This window comes from Cupressus sempervirens, chromosome 5, assembly GCF_028749045.1.
Source record: "Cupressus sempervirens isolate cs-2001-9-10 chromosome 5, ASM2874904v1, whole genome shotgun sequence".
In the NCBI taxonomy this organism is placed as follows: domain Eukaryota; kingdom Viridiplantae; phylum Streptophyta; class Pinopsida; order Cupressales; family Cupressaceae; genus Cupressus; species Cupressus sempervirens.
Genome location: NC_143122.1, coordinates 959,374,087 through 959,394,266, shown reverse-complemented (window position 1 = coordinate 959,394,266; position 20,180 = coordinate 959,374,087).

Here is a 20,180-nt window from a genome sequence, read left to right as displayed (position 1 = left end):
TGCAAATGCTCTATTTTATCAAGAAAATGCACTATAATAGTATCAAATGCACTATAAGATGCTTCAGATACTTTACAAAAATGAGTAAATGTGTCATAGAACCCTCTAAAAGCACTATAAAAATATGTAGATGCATTACAAAATAAAGCAAATGCATTATAGAATGATGCATAAGCACTTTAGTAAGATTAAATATGCAAAAATAGAGTTTAGAAGCATTAGAATATTGCTCAAAAGTGTTGAAATGAAGCACAAAGTGTCAGAAGACCCAGATCTAGCTCTTCTATGCTCAGGAAAGACTTTGAATGTTGTTCTTGTTGACATGAGGCCTCCCGAATGTAGTAGAACCTATATTTGACCAGATCTACACAAAAGACAACAAGAAAAACATAGATCTATACTAACAAAAGAAGGATTAGATTGAAAAACTCAAAAGTAGAGAGGCTTTTAGTTCAGCCCCACGATGGGCACCATTTTGTACAGGGTAAAAGAAATGTGTATTCATGAAACTTTAACGTAGAAAGAAAATGGACTAATGACAAACTATGCTAGACCCAAGGCATCGTTAGCAGCAAGTAATTTCTACAAACATCTCATGTCTCCCTAACTACAACCACTAGCTCTTAGACTATCCTTTTAGTGACAGTTCTAGAATGGGATATTGCTAAAAATGTAGATCTATGATGAAGACTCCAAGATCTATGACTATAATGTAGATTATGTGTGAGATACAACTCCTAGAAATGCTCTTGAAATGATCATGCCATGAGCTAAATATTTAATAAATGAAGCTAAATGATACAAAATGATGCTAAATGGCATAAAATGATACTAACAATGCTATGAAATCACCATAATGAAAATGCCAAAACAATGATTCTAAATATGCCTATAGTGTAGATGCATAAAAACTTGGGTCCCTTGTCTCTTAGAATTCCCTCCTATTTATATGATTTTAGAAAGGGTTGGGGTAATAACCAAGATTTTCATTTTTGACTGGGGGTGAAAGTGAAACTCAAAATATCTCATAAAAGACCAAGAGGAAGAGTCCAATAGACTTGGTTTTGGGGATAATATGAGGATTTTTTTCAAATTCTTTTAAATGGTAAAAGGGAGATTCTTATCTTGCGAGGATAAAGTGATTTTATTGATTTACTAGATTATTTATTTTCAACACTTTGTCTTTTTCTTCCTCCCTTTTTTGCATTTTATTTATGAATTAAAAGATGATTAATGACATGATGCAATTTTTGATTTAAAAGTCTATCATGTTTCTTTTGATTTTCCCTTTAATTTGGTCTTGATTGATCAAGATTGCATAATTTAAGTCTTTGTCAAATTTTGGGTGTCTACACAAAGTATTCAAAACATTTGGGGCCCTAAAGAAAGTATGGTTCAATTGCCTCATAATCACAGAAATGAAAAAATTAAACAACAAAAGTGCATTTGAATAATGGAAATTTCTATCCCAAATACAAGTCCATAGTTGCATAGATAACTCACCAAATTGATCAGAAGTTTGATCGATGAAGTCCTATCTGATGTAACCAATGTTGTAATCCAAGATCAGGTGTATCAACAATGAGTAATGGTGGAACTCAAAATCCTTCATCTCTCCTTTATTTGCATTGAAAATTTGATTATGCATCTTGTCCATGATGAATGCCACATAATCATACTCTTTGTTGTGAAAGGGGTCTTGTATGTCACATGCCATCAAAAATAATGAACCATATACATAGTCCTGTACACCATCATTTCCCAAAAATTTGTGGAGTCCATATACAATATTCTTGAAGTAATTCTTGAATTTTCTCAAGGGCAAATGATCCCCTACCTTCTTTGGAATCAGCCCTACCTTTTTAATATTGTAAGGGATGTGGGTCAGCATCACATTGTTCTCAAAATAGGTCTTATTCTTGCCAAATTTTTCTTGTAAATTTGCAATGTCTATGCGCACATCCATTTTTCCTTCTAATCCAAAAGCTTCTATGAAAGAAGTTGTATCTAGTGTGCACAAAAAGCTCCCATTATGCCTTTGGAATGTCCTAGTAACTAGGTTGTAAGAATTTATCAATGCTTTTAACAAGTCCACATCAACAAACACTTTAGGGAATATCAAATTTTCCATGTTCTTGTTCTATGGGTTGTAGACTAGTATGTTTTTAGTTTTATTTTGGTAGAAATATAAAAATAGATTAAAACCATCAATCCTAGGGCATTTTACATCCCTAACCAAGAAATAAGGGTCTTTGAAAATATGGTCATTTACCAAAATGGCCTTCTCTGTTTTAACAAGCCCTTCTTCCTTTTTCCTTCTACTATAACTTCAACAACATCATCACCCTCATCTTCAACCTCCACCTCTTCTGCAAGAGCCTCCTTGACTTCCTTGTCAGCCATTTTCTCAGCAAATTATATTTTGAAATCTTGCAACAGTAACACATAAATAACAAGGCTATGGATACTTGGACATTTTTTTCAAAATAGGAACACAAATTCTTCGAAATAGCAATATTCTAAATGTTCAATCCAATATTTATGCTTTAATCATATAGTCTACCAACTTTTTAAATAAATTCTACATGCACAAGCTTTTAATACCACTCTTGTAGGCTAATAGCAAGGAATATCAACTGTGAAATTTGATCTCGATGTACTTTTTAGTGTTTTATTTTACTTGGCTATGGTGAATTTTTCCTCTTTTCTAAATTGGCATGACACCTCAGCCACTTTCTTTTCAAATTTTGGTCTTCCATTTATACGCTGAGCCAAAATCTTTCAATCTTTGTAACCTCAGTGACACACTTAGCTAGTCTTTACATTTGTCTAGTGATGCCTCAGAATACTCCAAGTGTGGAAGCGTTAGGGTTTCTTTAGCATTTTATTGAAATTTCTTTTATGCTCTTATGCAACCCCTTACACCATAGAATCTCAAGCCCCATCAGCAAATACTTACATTCTTACACTTCAAACCTTCCTCATATGAGTGTAAAGCCTTTGCTACAATCTTCACTTTACCCTTTAAGCTGATATGCATAGATATCACTAGAACCCTTAAGAAATTTCTTTATGTTGTTAAGCTTACTTCACTACTTAGGACATCGTAACACTTTACACTTTCATACTCTGATCATATGCTTAATGCCTTACCCGTGGAATCATAATATATCTTATCTTTTCTTTATTTCTCCTTTACACCTACACAAGTTACCTTAACCTCATAACATCAAAAAGCATTTATAAATGACATTCAGCTCTTACATTTCTCCTTTCTTGTAGCAGTGTAAATCCTTCTTTTCATTCCTTTGTCTATTCTTTTATGCTTATATGCTTAGACTTAGCTTATAACAATGAAGAAAGGGATGAAAAAACTCTTCATTCATATGGTGACTAAGTAATCATAAAGGTATAATGATAAATTTCACTTTTCACTTATCAATGACCTAGATTGAATCTCATAAAAAATATAAAAGAACATCACCGTTGATTTTAGGCACATCCAAGATGAAGAACTTAAGTCACCTGCCATGCGGGTTGGTCCCATCTGACATGTATGACATGTCACCATTTGATTTTTTCTCATCAGGGCCCATCTAACAATTCAACATGTCCCACTTAGCATGATCACTATTATAACATGGCTTTATGGTTGTCTGCAAGTCCAAGAAGCAAAGACACATAAACAAAATTGAACTTCATTTTCGTTCTTATGAGTTTTTTTACATGTAAAACTATAAGACACTTTATGGATTCTCATAAACCATCCTTTATGCCATGCCATGATATTATACCTTTACACCATTCAATAAAATATAGGTGCATAGATCAAACCACAATATCTTTTTGCCCCTCCACTCAACAGTTTACTCATATTCCCATAAAGTGATTTGACACATCCCCTTTAGAACCTTTTATGCTCATACACTTAACACTTTAATGTATGACCAAAAATACTATTTCAAACTCCTTTCGCTCACTTGCTAACTTATCACCATAAAGCTGTAAGACCACTTTCAAAGCATAAAAAGCCTTTATGCCTCTTTTCCCAAGGATCACGTGTATGATCGAGGAACCTCAAAATGAATTGTTCTGCTACTTTTGAAAGCATAAGCGTATCCTTATAAAACATGAACTCCTTTATGCCTTTACACTACTTGGTAAAATGTGACCACAGAAACATGAGCAAGAAGGCACTTCATTCTTATGAGAAACCCTATAGCGTAAGATTATAAAGGGAAGAACTTAAGCACTTTACAAACCCTTTTGAAAATTTGAAGAAGACCTAGGATTTTTACATAGTTAGGGTATTCCAATGACTGTGTTGATAACAAACCTTGAGAATTTAATAGAATTCAAACAACACATGAACTAGGGCACAAATAGGGTAACCTTAAAAATTGAAAAAATTATAAGGAACAAAACCCTAATCTGCATGATACAATGACTTAAATGATTTTTTACCAAAATTTTAGAATTTCTCCGCACTATGAAAAATTAGACCAACAGATTATACATGTTTGATGATTGAAATACATATATACATGAACTCTAGACATTTCTTTTACATGTTAGATTATGTTGGATTATATTAGATTATATTCTTTTAAATTTTAGGTTATGTTGGATAATGATCTATTATGTTAGAAATTATGTTAGATTATGTTAGATTACGAGTTCTTTAAAATGTTCGATTATGTTACATTATATTGGTTTATGAAATTGATGTATACATATGAAATTGGTTAGGGTTAGGATTAGGTAATGAAATTTACATAGTCCCTAATTAGTTACATAATTTATAATTCCTAATAAGGTAAGTGATATTTAGATATGATTAAATTCTAGTCTTAATATCATTTGTTGAGGACAAGTCCTAATTTCATCCCCTCAAGGCACATGTCTTAATTAGTTGCATACAAGTTCCTAATTTCTATAATTAGTAAAAAATTGCAATTCTAAATTCACAAGTTAAATGAAAGAGTAAAAGTAATATATAATTAGTTACAAGTCCTAATTTCATCCCCTTAAGACACAATTACTAGTTTCATCCCCTTAGGACAAGTGTTCAAATTTATCTCCCACAAGGAACATATAATTAGTTGCATATAGGTTCCTAATTTCTATAGTTGGTTACAAATTACAATTTAAACTTCGCAAGTTAAATGAAAGAGTAGAAGTAATATATAATTAATTTAACCAAATTTCAAAATTTTCAAGTTGTTTTATATTACAAGTTGTTAAATAAAAGAGTAAAAGTCATATATAATTAATTCAACCAAATTTAAAATTGAAAATGATCAAGTTCAACCAAATTTCAAATTGTTGAACCAAATTTCATATTTCAAATAGTTCAACTAAATTTCAAAATCTTCAAGTTGTTTCAAATTACAAGTTGTGTCTATCTTGTATCAAGTGGGTCAGCTCATTGCCAGATAACATTTAATATTTTCTCATGATAATCAATATCGAGCCTCCTCTTACATGTTCTTGGTTCTTTTAGTTTAATGAAGAGTTAGAACAATGGAAATAATATGATTACTATAGTAATATACCTTATTTTTAGGTTGATAATCATTGAAATGAATCCCATTCTTATGTACTCTATTTTGCTTCAAATATGTTCCCTGTATAACAACAAAACCTACATATAGGTCAATCAAAGAAGTCAATAATTTTGAATTCATAAAAAACATAGGTGTACATAACATACATGATTCTTGACTATATACTAACCTATGGGAAACATAATACCATCACTTATTTTAGTCTTTGTTAGTTTCTCTCTTTATATGGTGCAACCCAATAAATAATAGCTAACACCTACATTTTTAGATTCTTTCATTTCTGCAAAAACATTCCCTACACAAAGTATATGTATATACATTCCATGTTTCATGTACATGAGTATATATATATAATAAATTAACAAAAATTATGAAACAAATACACTTGTATGTATATACATACATACCAACTCTAATCAATTCCAAAATATGATCATAATACTAGAAATCAATGGAATATCATCATAGTTTTCATCCTCAAACTCATTCATACTGATAACATCTAGTGGCACCAAAGTCCATTCACCCAGATATCCACACTCTTCATTAATATAACCATCATAGTTTTCATCAATGTAATCACGAAAAAAATGAGTATCCTCTTGTGTAAAATGACCACACATTACTATTTGTACTCATAATAGAATGTAAAGATCATGTCTTCTCTACCCTCTTGCATGCATGCATTGATATTCTATCAACACCTGAATGTAAGGTCCATATATACATTTAAAAAATGAGTTTTAAACATGTATGTATCATAATTTAGTTATCACATAATGCATTAAATATAAATTTGATTCAATTATAATATTCAAATTAATTTATACTTCATACCTCCCAAAACACTCTAAATGGTATGACTTGGTCCAATTGTGATGACATGTTATCTATATTTTCTAGCACTGTAAAATGTGTTTTGCACCACTCAACCACATCATGAGAATTATTAATGTGAGATCCTTTATATTCCATTTGATACTTTCTTAACACAAATTTGATAAAAGCTCTTGCACCATCATGATCACCTGTTCCATGTCCACTCTCAAAAAAAACTCAAAATGTGTGGTATATTAAGGTATCAATGATATCTACATAATGCACAAAATTGTCTAGCTGATTTAAATTATGCTACACATCCATCTGGCCATACAAAATGGTTTTCCATTATTATGCTTTTTAAAAAAAAATAATCAAAAAATATCTTAAAACAATGTTCTACAAAATGTGTGTCATGTTCTTTGTCATCACTAATGTAAAAGTGATATTATTTTTTAATGACTCATTCTTGATATGAATTTCCACACCATCCAAATAAATTTGTGCATGTCAATAAGAAACTTGAACCATAATAGTAACTTGCTTTGTATAGTAGTATTCAGCTTGAAGTTGTTTTTAAGAAATGAAGGAGTAATTCTCTACAAAGTCAAGAATAGATAAAATTGTCCTGAGTGGGAAATTTTCTCTTAGTATTTTGTCATCACTAATATAAAAGTGATCTTATTTTTTAATGACTTGTGCTTTACATGACTCTCCACACCATCCAAATCAATTTGTGCATGTTGATAAGACACTTGAACCATAATAGTAACTTTCTCTGTATAGTAGTATTCCACTTGAAGTTGTTTTTAAGAAATGGAGTAATTCTTTGCAAAGTCAACAAGAGATAAAATTGTCCTGAGTGGGAAAGGTTTTCTTAGTATTTAAAACTATTATTCTTTCTACTTAGTAAATAAATCATGATTTATGTATCTTTGAATCAATTTATGAAAATTTGACATAAATTATCTAGTAGGTATGTCATCATCTACATATTCTAACTATGTTGATTCTTTTCCAACTTCTATTTCTAACTTTATGTACTTGTATCTCCTACATTTCACCATCCTTATCATATCAATATCTTAATCTCTTAGAGGAAATTTGGTCAAGTTACTACATGTTTCACAATTTCCTCTTATGCAATCTATTTCACCTATTGCACAATCATTTGGTTTGTCACATAAGATGACGTTATGAATTGGCTCAATGGTTTATGAAATTTTTTCTAAGAACCACCACTTTATTTTATCATCTTTCTAAACCCTTGATAGTAAAAAGAAAATTCAATATGATATCTACAACAAAATGTTTCAAAATATTCATTTATCTTCACAAAATAGGGTTTCAATCTTTCAAACATTGTTTGTCAAATCCTTGTGTCAGGATCTAAATAACAAAATAAAAGATACAATTCATTTTGCATGACATTCAACCAATGTTTTGTGTGTTGAAGATACTCCTTAGGGACAATCCTCTACTTGATGATATATCTTATATTTGGTGAAGGATGGGTATTATCAATCCAAAATGAATGACTAAGTTCTTAACTATTTCCACAATCCTATCAAATCAAGGAACTCTACATATTAGCGCCTAGTTTCCTTCTAATTTACTATCACCAAAATTGTTTCTCCTTTTCAAATAATGTAATATTGTCCTTTTAATATATGCAATATGAGATGATAGCAAAGATATTTGTTATTTAAAATAGATGTCAGTATCACTCTTTATGCAATGGATTTATCTGCAGATCTAGATTTTTTCCCAATGGAATGTAACCCTAATTTTTTTTAACAATATCTTTTTGTAGTTTCAAATTCTTCCTCTTTTTAACACTTCTGTCTATACCTAATAGTTTTAATAGCTCTTTTAATTCATATTTAAGAAGAGAAATTGATAATAGTTAAGTTTTCTCCATAGTATCAAGATTCTTAAATTTGGTAATTATTTCTTTATACTTTTTATTCAATTTCCTCTTCATAGTATGTGCATGTTTACTAGTATATTCTCTCAATTTTTCCACATCCATTTCAATTAAATGATCTATGTTTCTATGATTAACTTTTCTCTTCAAACTTTGAGCTAGATTAATATTCTCATTTGTTGTTTGATCTTGGGCTATAAGAAAAATTAAAACAAAGACTTAAGATACAACTTCTCTTAGGGTCTACATATGTACATAAGTATACATAACAAAAAAACTATTGGATACAATTTTATCTAACCTTTAGATGATCCTTCATCGATATCCATTTCTTAATCTTCAATTTCCTAATGTCCAACTTTTTCATCATCTACTCCTACATGTGCATGATATAACAAACAAAATCAAGAAAGTTTGTAAGTGGATTTATAGTGTTTAAAATTAAAAATCAAAGATATAAAGTTTTCCTCTAAACAAGTATCTAAAGAGAGATTGTACTTGTGAGAGATGCATGCATACATATATGTTTGAACTTGGGACAAACCTTCTCCAACCTTAGTAGGATGTCTTGTTTCATTACATCCCAAATAAATTCATAATTTAAAAACCATACTGTAATAAACCCCAATTCTAAATATTCATAATTTAAAAACCATAATGTAATCAACCCTAATCCTAAATATTAATAATTTAATAAAACCTAATTATACATAGTCATAATTCAATAAACCCTTAATATTAACTTAATAGTAACCCTAAGTTTATATTTATCATATTCCTAATTAGATAAACCCTAATCCTAGCCCTATACATACAAATAGTCCACAATACAATTGTACAATATATGAACTAAATACACATTGGAAAAAATATTGCACATGTACATGCCTTGCAACCTATAGTATCTTGCTAAACCTTTTTGATGATTTTCATCTTCTTGTTCATTAGTTCTTCTTCATGAATATTTACTTGCTCTTTTACCTTTATTGCCCATGTCACAAATTTTTCTTCAAAAATTTCAAAAATAGACAAGTTGCAAAATATTTCCTCCCTCCCAATTGAAGTGCAAATTATCTAATTGGATTTGAATGTTACAATTGAAAAAAATAAAAAATAATATGACAATTTAATTGCACATGTTAAGCTTTCTTAGTTTCAACAGAAGCTAAAATTTTTTGTTTCTATTGAAACTAATGTTTTTAGTTTTGATAGAAACTTAGTTTCTATCTAAACTAGGTAATTACATGTCTTTCCCTATTGACATTAAGTTAGTGTTGCCATTAGTGAAAATACTTATCCATATCAGTATAGCTACAAAGCTTGACAATTAGTTTTCTACACACACCAAGCATTCCAGTGTTAACCAAGCTTTGAAGAGTTCAACAGTATACATAGAGTAGACAATGGCTACCAAGTGAATTCAGGCAATGTGAAGATCAATAGTGTCTATCAAGCTTCATAGTGTCTACCAAGAAGTAAGTTTGTGTGATGAAGATTTAGTGTAAAATGAGTATTGGAAGAAGCAGTGTTTATCGAGTAAAGCAAGGTAAACTCAGTGTGCAGTATCTATTAAGTGACACGATATCTACCAAGTCACCAATGGTCACTGAGTTTAGAATTACATCGAGTGATTAGTATGAACTATGCCTTCACTTCTACCAAGTGCATGATGATGCTGAGTAATGTAGTGGATGTTGTGTATCAGAAGGTCACCGAGTTAGTTCAGTGAGCCTGAGTTATTTACTATTAGGCCAACTTTGTAATATATTTGTTCACTTGTATTTTGGATGACCTTGTAATTTTCTAAATTTGAAAGTTATATATGTAAGGTGTATTGTAAGATCTCATATGTATGAAGGAATAATGAAGTAATGTGAAGTAATTTTGAGAAGTGCCTATGAAGGATTATCAGTAACAGTTCAAGGAATACAACAAGGTCATTTAAAAGGAAGAAAGGTTATGTCCATCACATAAGATGATCAATGCATAAAGGATCTTATCAGCAATCAGTTGTAAGTGGATCCACTACTTCATCTTAACAAGTAAATCAATTTTTAAATACTTTAACAAGGTAGATTTAACAGTCTTTGTATAAATCTCTTAATCTAGTACATACTTCGTTGTATGTTTGTAAATCCTCTAGCAAGGTGGACCTAGCAATCCTTTGTGCTCCTAACAAGGCAGATCACTAGAAGTGGTCAATGTAAGCCTTAATAGGCCAACTTTATGCTACAGTAGAGAAGTTTTGTGGGTATCATCCCCACCCCAATTTTACTTTCTATTTGGAAGGTTTCTGGGTCACCAAATCATTGTGTTCTTTTGTGTGATGAATGTTTTATCTTTTAGTACTAATGTATGCAGTAACATAGATGGATATGTGGTAATGAAAAGAAAGATTTAAAGTTACTGATTCACCCCTCCCCTCTCAATAACTTATCATATATTGAATATTTCCAACAATTGGTATTAGAGCATTGTGGTTCTCAAGATAAAATTTTGATAGCTTGGGCACAGATCTAAGGAAAAATGGAGATAGTCAAACTTGACAAGGCAATTGAAAATGAAAAGCTAGATCTAGAGATGACCATAGCTCAAATCAAAGAAGAAAAGGAGCATCTTTCCCAATCACTAAAAAGAAGGAAGGAACTTGCAAGACAAATCGATGGCCATTAGTATGTTGAAGAAAAGATTGAAGATATTTTCCCATCAAGTAGCTCAGATGAAGCTAATGAGGCAGTCAAGGAACTCCTAGTAGAGAATGGCTCTCTGCAAGAAGAAGTAAGGAAACTTAAAAGAGAACAAGAAATCCAATCAAATAGGCTATGAAAAATTTTGGAACAAATGAATAAGGAAAATGAAGAATAGAATCAATCCAATCAGCATGAAGATCTCACTGATCAAATCATTGGAGCAAATGAAGAAATTAGGATTCTCAAAGCACAACATGAAAGAATAAGAAGTGATCTAAATTATGAAAGGGAAATTAATGAAAGAATAATGAGAGAACTAAGATGTGAAAAGAAAATCATTGAAAAATTGAAGAATGACCTAAATGTTGAAAAATACATCAATGAGAGAATGTAAATCACAAGAAGACATGAATCAATAGAATCAGCAAAATGAGTAGAATCTTCATAGGAAAAAAGGTAAAGGAGGACTTGGATACAATGAAGAATAAGGTGAATCATCCAAGAAAGGTGAAAAAAAGAATAAAAAAACCCTCATCCAATCATTGTTGGAAAATTGGTCTTACATCAAAAAATGCTAGAGCAATGGAAAAGCAAACTTTAATGGAAAGTGCTACAACTACAATCAGCATGGTCACAAAGCCAATGAATGTAAGGAGAAACCAAAATTTGAAGGTAAATGTCACAAATGCAAAAAACATGGTCACAAGGCATCTCAATGCAAATCCAAATCATTCAATCCAGATGAACAATTTGTAAAGGCAATATTTGGATGGGAATACAATACCTGGTGTAGATGTCATTATTGTGAAGAATATGGACATAGTAGCATAAACTATGCAAGGCATCACCTAAGAAAGAAAGATACTACTAAAAGGTGTGGCACATGCACTGAACTCGATTATATAGCTAAAAACTTCATGAATATAGGCAAAGTTGAAGATGAAAAGAAAGCAAGGGTTGATAATATAAGGAAACAAATGAGGCAGCAATGGATTCCTAAATCTACTGATGATACAAGCTCAAATCATGGTAGTGAAGTCACTCAAGAAGTGGGTGACTCCATCCCCTCAAACTAAATTCCTAAGAATGTATTGGAGCTATACTTAGCAAGAAAATTATAAGTAGTTCCATGAAATATGAGGAATGCAAATGATCCAATCAGTATTCTAGATATACTAGGAACAAAGAAAGGTCATCTTTTTCTGAGTTGCATCAGAATCCACTGAGGAAGGTTGGTTGAAGACCCTACCAAGCAAGGTTAGGAATAAGAGAAATTTGGTTTGTCTGCTGAGTTAATACTCTTGTCTAGTTAGGTAAGTGGATGATAGTCTATCTCGCATTATGTCATAATGGCACCGAGCATTTATGAAATTTTTTCTCAACAAAATGGGCAATTTTGAGTTCATTTTTCATTGCATTCATAGCATTCAAAGAGAAGAGAAATTTGAAAGAGCATTGTAGTGTTTTTGAGTGATTTAGCAATGAGATCTTCATGAGTTTCATCATCTACCAAGTAGCGATGGTGTCTACCAGTGGAAGTAGCACTAAATCAAAGAAGGGTTCTGAAATGTTGGTTAAGGGTGTTGAATGGAAAGCACCAAACTTCTAAATTATTTTGGTTGTTGTGGAATCACTTGATCCTTACGAATCTCAATCACAAATCCCACCAAAGGTACTCATAATTAAAAACATAAGGACTCTTTTTAAATGTTCTATTCAAGAATTAGGGACATTAGAAATGGATACTACCCTAGCTAAAATGAGTGTTGATAGAGTTTTGAAACCTGAGCATAAACATTTGGAAGTTAAAGGATTAACTCATATCCCTCACATGCCTCAAAATTTCCAAGTGAAATGGATAAGATAAATATTGAGTCAATTTCAAAATGGTCTATTATGGTTGGAGCAACCCATTATAATTACAAAGAAAATGATACACAAGGTTATAGGTCTGCCAATATTAAGCAAAGCCAAGTCAACCAAAACCCTAGGTTGGGAGGAACTATAGAAGAAAACCCTAGACAAGTGCGATGGTAGAGGTTTGAAATTAAACAATGCCACTGACATAGAGCTTAGGTTTTGCATCCATATCATTGCACATAAGATCTACAACTCAAGTCAATTGAACAATGTTCCCTGTGAGGTAGTTGACCTGGCATACAAGGTTATAAAGAAGAATCTTAAATTTGATCTGTCAGATGTGTTATTGAAGCAATTGAACAAAAACATTGAAATTGTGAAGACTTCCAAGAACAATTCCTTCAAGTTTAGTTCATTGCTTACCTATTTATTCTTTTATGTTAAAAAATTCTTTCCATTTAAGGGCATGGTTGTACGGAGGAAAGACATCCCTATCCTTTATCAAATAAATGAATTTATTGAAGAAATGGGTGAAAATTTTGAAAGGGTGTTGGATAATTATTTTGAGGCAATCAAGGAGAAAATGAACAAAAAATTCTAAATCCCACCCAAGCTTGTGGAAGACTACAAGGATGACATATGCTTCATGGTGCACCATGAAAAAGTGTACATTCAAGTAGTCATACCTAGACTAGCATGGGTAAAACCATTGCCTTATGAAATTAACATTGATGAAGCTAGAGACATCATTGAGGCTTTAGTAAATGAGCTAGTGAATCCAAATCTTCCTACATTTGACACATGTGAGGAAGCCAAGAATAGAATAGAGATCAGTATCAAGACTCCTCAAGCTCTTAACAGAGGCAAGAAGAGGATTTCCAAATTGAAGATAGTTGAAGGTCCTCTAATGCTTAGTGAGAGCAAGGGTGAGGATGAAGAGGAGGAATATGATGAAAAAGAAGAAGAATCAGAGAAAGAGGAACCAATGAGGAAGAAAGATAGATTGATTATTACTAAACCTCAGATGAAATGAACTATAGTGTTCTCCAAGAGACGTAGGAAAGATAAAAGTGAACCAGTATTCATTCACTCTCCACCTACATTTGAGGAAAGGATGAGATAGCTAAGAGTCGGAGCAAGAATATGTAACTTAAAAGTTCTCAAATATGAGATTTGGACTCCAGCTGAGCAAAAAGAGATTGAGGACTTAGTCATGGAGAAGATGGCTATTTGGAAATACTCCCTTGCACAAATTCAACCTCAAATACATGTAGATCTTTTTGCCAGAATCCATGTCAAATGGAAGAACATGGTGCAAACCGTAAAAGACATCTTTGAACAATAATTGAGATAGTTAATACCTAATTTGACTAATTTAGAAGTAAAGAAGGAAATAAAAGAGCATGAAGATAGAATGATTCTAAAGCTTAAATCATGTTTTATATTAATGAATAACATAGAAGTAGTGGTTAAGCATGCCTCAGACATTTGGAGAGATGTATATAATCTCAACAAGCCATCAAATGAAACTATTATAATTAAAGATGATGATAGTGATGATTATGATGATGATGATGATAATGACAAAACTCCTTCCATCTCTGTTACTATAGGAGAGTTGCATGCTCTAATGGAGGAAAAGGAAGAAGAGGAGGAAGAAGTAGAAGAAATGGATGAAGAAGGAAAGGAGGAAGGAGTAGAAGAGGAAGAAAATGATGAAGATGATCTGATAAAAATTGTACTAGAAGCAATTGCATCTCTTCCTCACACTCCACCACATACTATCACATCTATGGAGATAGCTTCTACTAGTGAGATTGTGAGCACAATAGCAACATCAATTGCTCAATCTTCAGTAGCCACCTCCTAGCTCCAAGTGTTTGTAATGGAAGTGTCAAGCACTTCATCTACTAAGCTAATCGTTACTTCTTCAACTACTAAGTTATCTCCCTTTGCTTCTACATCTTTGGTTAGTACATTAGTAATTTCTACAATTTTGTCTTCATCAATTATAGTAAGCTCTATAGTTTTGCTTTCATTAGCATTGTCTACATCTACTTCAATTCCAATAAGTTTAGACATTCTATGGGCATTCTACCGAGTGTGGCACCATTTTTGGGAAGTGTTTTAGTTTTTTTTATCTAATTAGTACTTTTATTGGCATTTTATCCTTAAGTCCTATTCCATTTCTCACTACTAGCCCTTCTATCTCTACTATTGTGTCTATTCCAAAGGTCAAACTAGTCATCACTAAAGTAAAAAAAAGGCAACCATTGAAACTTATGATCACTGAAAAGGAAATTGAAGAATACATTGACTTAGATATAGGGATAATAATACCTAAAATTGACAATGAGACTACTGCTATTGAAGAAATGAGGTTAGCTAGTTAACTCATAGAGAATAAAGCTACACAGATGTAGCTAAGGTCTGAAAGGGATAAGGAGTATAGAATAATTGAAAATGCCAAGAATATAATCATAGATGCTATAGGTGTTGACATGGATTCCACTCAACATATTTTGATTCAGTTGGAAGAAACTGTACAAAAATATAATGAGGACTCCTCTGGACAAGAGAAGCTAATTGAAAAGGTTGAAAGGAAGTTTGATAACAAGGTGTTAGAGCATATTGCATGGAGTTGTCCACATTTTTGGGTAATTTTAAAAATTCTTCTAATAATGTCACATCACTTTTTTGCCAAACTTTTTGATATGTCTAGTTTTACCAATGAAATAAAGGAGAAGCTAAATAAGATTGATGCTAACATGAAATCTAGTGCATCGAAGTTGTAGGCTGACCCCTCTTCCAGCTCCTCTCATCACACCAAGGTGAAATATATAGTAGAAGTGTAGGAAAAACTTCTAAGAGAAGAAGAAAGAACAAGAGAAACCTTGATTGATATTTAGAACATGATCTTACCAATAATGGATATGATGTAGAAACATATTTCTCATTGCAAAACATTGGTCCAGGATCAAAACTTCTCCGTGGCTGATCACATGATCAAATTATTAGCAGAAGTTTAGATTGGTCTCTCCACCTATCAAATTTTGTAAGAGAATTGGGATACCTCATTCACCCTCATTCTCAAGGTACATCAAGAATTTCTCTCTCATTTTGGTGTAACTATATAAGTAGTATATGTATCCCTTTGGCATTAATGTCAAAAAATGGGAGAGATATCAATATAAGAAAAAGGGGAAATTCTATATATAAAGAGAGATATTAGTATAAGTGAAAGGGAGAGATATAACTCAATAGAGTTAGCATGTATATGTGTATAATTATGTACATAAGTATCTTTTTATATACATTATGTGTCATCAAGGAGAATATATGTAAAAATGTATATGTAGCAGCTTTACAAAGATCAATTTTGAAAACCCAAAATTTAATGAGTCAATTTATGTACATATATTTTGGCTTATAAGTGTTTTGTCACTAATGCCAAAGGGGGAGATTGTTGGCATTAAGTTATTATTGCCATTAGTGACAACGCTTATCCATATTAGTATAACTACCAAGGTCAACACTTAGTTTTCTACACTCATCGAGCATTATAGTGTTAACCAAGCTTTTAAGAGTTTAGTAGTTTACACTGAGCATATAGTGGCTACCAAGAGACTTTAGGAAATGTGAAGATTAGTAGTGTCTATTGAGCTTCATAGTGTCTACCGAGAAATAAGTTTGTGTCATGAAGATTCAATGTAAACTGAGCATTGGAAGAAGTAGTGTTTACTGAGTAAAGCAAGGTAAACTCAGTATACAGTATCTACCAAGTGACACTACATCTACCGAGCCACTAGTGTTCATTGAGTTTAGAATTACATCAAGTGATTAGTATGAACTAGGCCTTCACTTCTACTGAGTGCATGGTGATGCTGAGTAATGTAGTGGATACAGTGTATTAGAAGGTCACCGAGTCAGTGCAGTGAACTTGAGTTATTTACTATTAGGCTGACTTTGTAATGTATTTGTTCACTTGTATTTTGGCCAACCTTGCAATTTTGTAAATTTGAAAGGTATATATGTAAGGTGTATTGTAATATATCATATGTATGAAGGAATAGAAAAGTAATGTGAAGTAATTTTGAGAAGTGCTTGCGAAGGATTATCAACAATAGTTCAAGGAATACAACAAAAGGTTATATCCATCACATAAGGTGATTAGGGCATAAAGGATCTTATCAAAAATTAGTTGTAAGTAGATCCACTGCTTCATCTTAACAAGCGAATTAGGTTTTAAATCCTTTAACAAGGTAGACTTAATTGTCTTTGTATAAATCTCTTAACCAAGTGCATACTTCATTGTATTTTTGTAAATCCTCTAACAAGGTGGACCTAGTAGTCCTTTGTGCTCCTAATAGGGTAGATCACTAGAAGTGGTCAATGCAAGCCTTAATAGGACAACTTTATGCTGTAGTAGTGAAGTTTTGTGGGTATCATCCCCACCCTAGTTTTACTTTCTATTTAGAAGGTTTATAGGTCACCAAATCATCGTGTTCTTTTGTGTGATGAATGTTTTATCTTTTAGTACTAATGTATGTAGTAACATAGATGGATATGTGGTAAATTGAAAAGAAAGATTTGAAGTTACTGATTCACCCTTCCCCTCTCAATAACTTATCATATATTGAATATTTCCAACATTCCCAAGTGTAAGAAGATTTAGTATCTTTTCATGTATTCCAGGCTCAATTACCAAGATCATATGGAGCACTAAAGTAATTTCATTTTGCATGATAGAAGTACTCTAAACAAGCTTTCTAATGACTATGATATTGCTACATTTTGAATTTTTCAGATATACATTTTTACACATGAATTGAATATAAGTTTGTTATAAAAAATAAACCTATATATTGGACACTCATGGAAAAATAGTAACTAAGAGATTTCTTTTGGGAAAATAACTACAGTCTCCATACTTGAGTCTACTTTCAATAAAAAAGAAATAAATTTTGAAATTGGGCAAATATATAATAAATTACATGTGTCAAAATCCATGTATGTCCAAATTCGTGTTAGGTAAACTTTATACTCTGATAAAATATGAATCACTAAGGATAAAGATATTAGATCACGTCTATTGTTTTGGTATGGATGTTAGAAAAATAAATTTGAAAGAATCACATTGATCTATTGTAGAAAAAAAGTCATGTGTATAAAAATCAATGTCACTTTTTAAAAATGAAGTTTTTGATAACATACCAATTTTCGTGGAGAAAAAATAATTCAATCAAATCAATTCTAAAAAATTTAAAATATATATTTGAATTCCATAAAATAAATCCTAAAAGACTCTAATTTACTTCATCTTCAAATTCCTAACTATTTAATGGAAATTTATATCCAAAAGTGAAAGTTTTCTTAAAAATTCACAATTCAGTGTTAGTTTAGGAAAAAAAGTGTAACCCATTATTGTGGGTTCGTCTAGATGTAGAAGGAAAGATTATAGAATGATCTCAACACATAGAAGTAGAGTAATGACAGGATAATGAATTCACAAGAAAGCATGAATCAAATGGATAAACAAACTCAACTAGACACAAAGGTAAAGAAGGATTAGGATACATAGAGGAAGGTGAATCATCTCAGCAAGAAGCTTAAAAGAACAAAAGGCCTACTTGTTATCATTATGGAAAGATAGTACATACATCAAATAAGTGTTGGATAAATGGTAAATCAAATTTTAGTAGAAAGTGTTATAGTTGCAACAAACTAGGATATAGAGCAAGTGAATGCATAGAGAAACCTAAATTTGAAGGAAAGTATTTCAATTGCAACAAAAAAGGAGAAAAATCCTCAAAATGCAAGACCAAGAAATGGAACCTAGTAAAAAAAATCGTCAAAGATATATTTGGTTGGGATTACAATACATGGTGTAGATGTCACTATTGTGGTGAATTTGGGCACATTGGAGAGAATTTCATAAAACATCACACATGGAAGAGAGACACTACAAAGGGATGCTTTGTATGTACAAAACTTGGATGTCTTGCCAAGAATTGCATGAACTGAAGAAGAATTGAAGATAAAAAGAAAGTAAAGGATGATAATATCAGAAGTCAAATGAGGCAACAATCAGTAAAGAAATCTCTAGAGAATGCAAGCTAGAGTAATGAAAATTTTGAATCCCAAGTCAATGAGTTAGGTGACTCAACCATCTCAAACTAGTTACCTATGGAAATTAACGGAACTATGATTTAGAAGGAGAAATCTCACATTAGTTCCATTTAGCAAGAAAAAGATTCATATCAACATTCTAGATATACAAGGATCATCGAGAGAAGATGACAACTGGATATGTTATTGAGTAAGGTTGGGTTGCATAACCTTAGCAAATTTTAGATGTGGATGCCAAGTTGGTGACTCTATAAAGTTTTGAGTCAAAAAAAAAAATTGTTGAAAGACCTTACTAAGTCAAAGGTGTCTTTCAAGAAATGAAGACTTAGCCTAGTGGAGGATAGCCTGTCACTAAGTGAACTATTTTACAATGCATTAATGACAACTTGAAGAAAAAATTTTGATTAAAAGGAGAAATTGAAGGTCATTATTTCATCATGATTTTTAGAGAAATAGAGTGAAGAGCATTCTAGATCCCTTGAGCAATTCAAAGTGTTTCAAAGAAATTTTTCTCAAAGTTTACTCTCATGTCTGAAGTATCGCTAAGAAAGTATGGCATCTTCTAGTAGAAAAACCAAGAAGGGTTGAGAGATGTTGGTTTGAGGAGTCAATTTTAAACCTCTAACATTCAAACTAAGTCTGACGATTGTAGTGGGACTTGACCCAATTTGAGTGAAATCATAGATTCCACCTAAGGTACTCCTTATTCATGATATTTGGTCATATTATCAATGTTTAATTCAAGAGTTTGGAACCCTATAATTTTACCAAAAAATTAATGAGTTGTGTATGTATGAGAGCTTAAAATCCGAGCACAAGAATTTGGAAAATACAAAGGAGATACAGAATCCCTAAGAAATTAGTGGAAGATTATGAGGAGGGCATCTATTTTCTAGTGGAGTGTGATAAAGTTCATATCTAGGTAGTAAGGCCTAGAGTAGCATGGGTTAAACCTCTAGGATATGAGGTTATTATAGATTATACTAGGAAAATTATTGAGGCCCTTGTGAATGAGCCTATAGACCCCAAGGTACCATATTTTGGTACCTATGAGGAAGCCAAGGCTAGGATCTCATTAAAGATCAAACTTCCTCATGTCATGAAGAGAGGAATGAAGCAAGGTGAGAAGATTTTGAAGTCTTCATTTGAAGTCTCCTTCATTCAAAGGTCCTAGGCAGGTTTGAACAA